The sequence below is a fragment of the Trachymyrmex cornetzi genome, unplaced genomic scaffold (assembly GCF_001594075.2).
Source record: "Trachymyrmex cornetzi isolate Tcor2-1 unplaced genomic scaffold, Tcor1.1 scaffold485, whole genome shotgun sequence".
Taxonomy (NCBI): domain Eukaryota; kingdom Metazoa; phylum Arthropoda; class Insecta; order Hymenoptera; family Formicidae; genus Trachymyrmex; species Trachymyrmex cornetzi.
Window position 1 is genome coordinate 309739 of NW_017299674.1, and position 1037 is coordinate 310775.

Consider the following 1037-nt stretch of genomic DNA (forward strand, 5'->3'; position numbering starts at 1 on the left):
TGGTCCCATTTCGATATCTTGAAAATTGGCTGACTTCCCCTCTTGGCGTATTACCGAAATTTTGAAAACGCTATATCTCCGAGCCCTTTGAGGCACAAACGAAAGTAAGGGAGGTACAAACGGGTAAAAACGATTCTCTTTCGAATGCCGTTGGTCCCATTTCGATATCTTACAAATTGGCGAATTTTGCTATATAGGGGTTGCGCAAAAATTGAAAAGTTCTGTATTTCCGAACCCTTTGAGGTACAAACGAAAGTAAGGGAGGTTCAAACGGGTACAAACGATTCTCTTTCGAATGCCGTTAGTCCCATTTCGATATCTTTAAAAATGGCCGACTTCCCCTCTTAACGTATTTACGAAATTTTGAAAATGCTGTATCTCCGAGCCCTTTGAGGTACAAACGAAAGTAAGGGAGGTACAAACGATTTTCTTTCGAATGCCGTTGGTCCCATTTCGATATCTTAAAAATTGGTGATTTTATCTATATAGGGGTTGCGCAAAAATTGAAAAGTTCTGTATCTCCGAACCCTTGGAGGTACAAACGAAAGTAAGGGAGGTACAAACGGGTACAAACGATTCTCTTTCGAATACCGTTGGTCCCATTTCGATATCTTGAAAATTGGCCGACTTCCCTTCTTGGCGTATTTCTGAAATTTTGAAAACGCTGTATCTCCGAGCCCTTTGAGGTACAAACGAAATTATGGGAGGTACAAACGTGTACAAACGATTCTCTTTCGAATGCCGTTGGTCCCATTTCGATATCTTAAAAATTGGCGAATTTCGCTACATAGGGGTTGCGCAAAAATCGAAAAGCGCTGTATCTCCGAACCCTTTGAGGTACAAACGAAAGTAAGGGAGGTACAAACGGGTACAAACGATTCTCTGTCGAATGGCATAAATGAAATTAAAAAATATTAAAGTTGGGCGCTGGCCATTTTTTATATTTCATTTTTTGTTTAACTGTTTGGCGTACAAACGAAAATAAGGGAGGTACAAACGGGTACAAACGAAGTATAAACGCCCTATAGTATTAATTT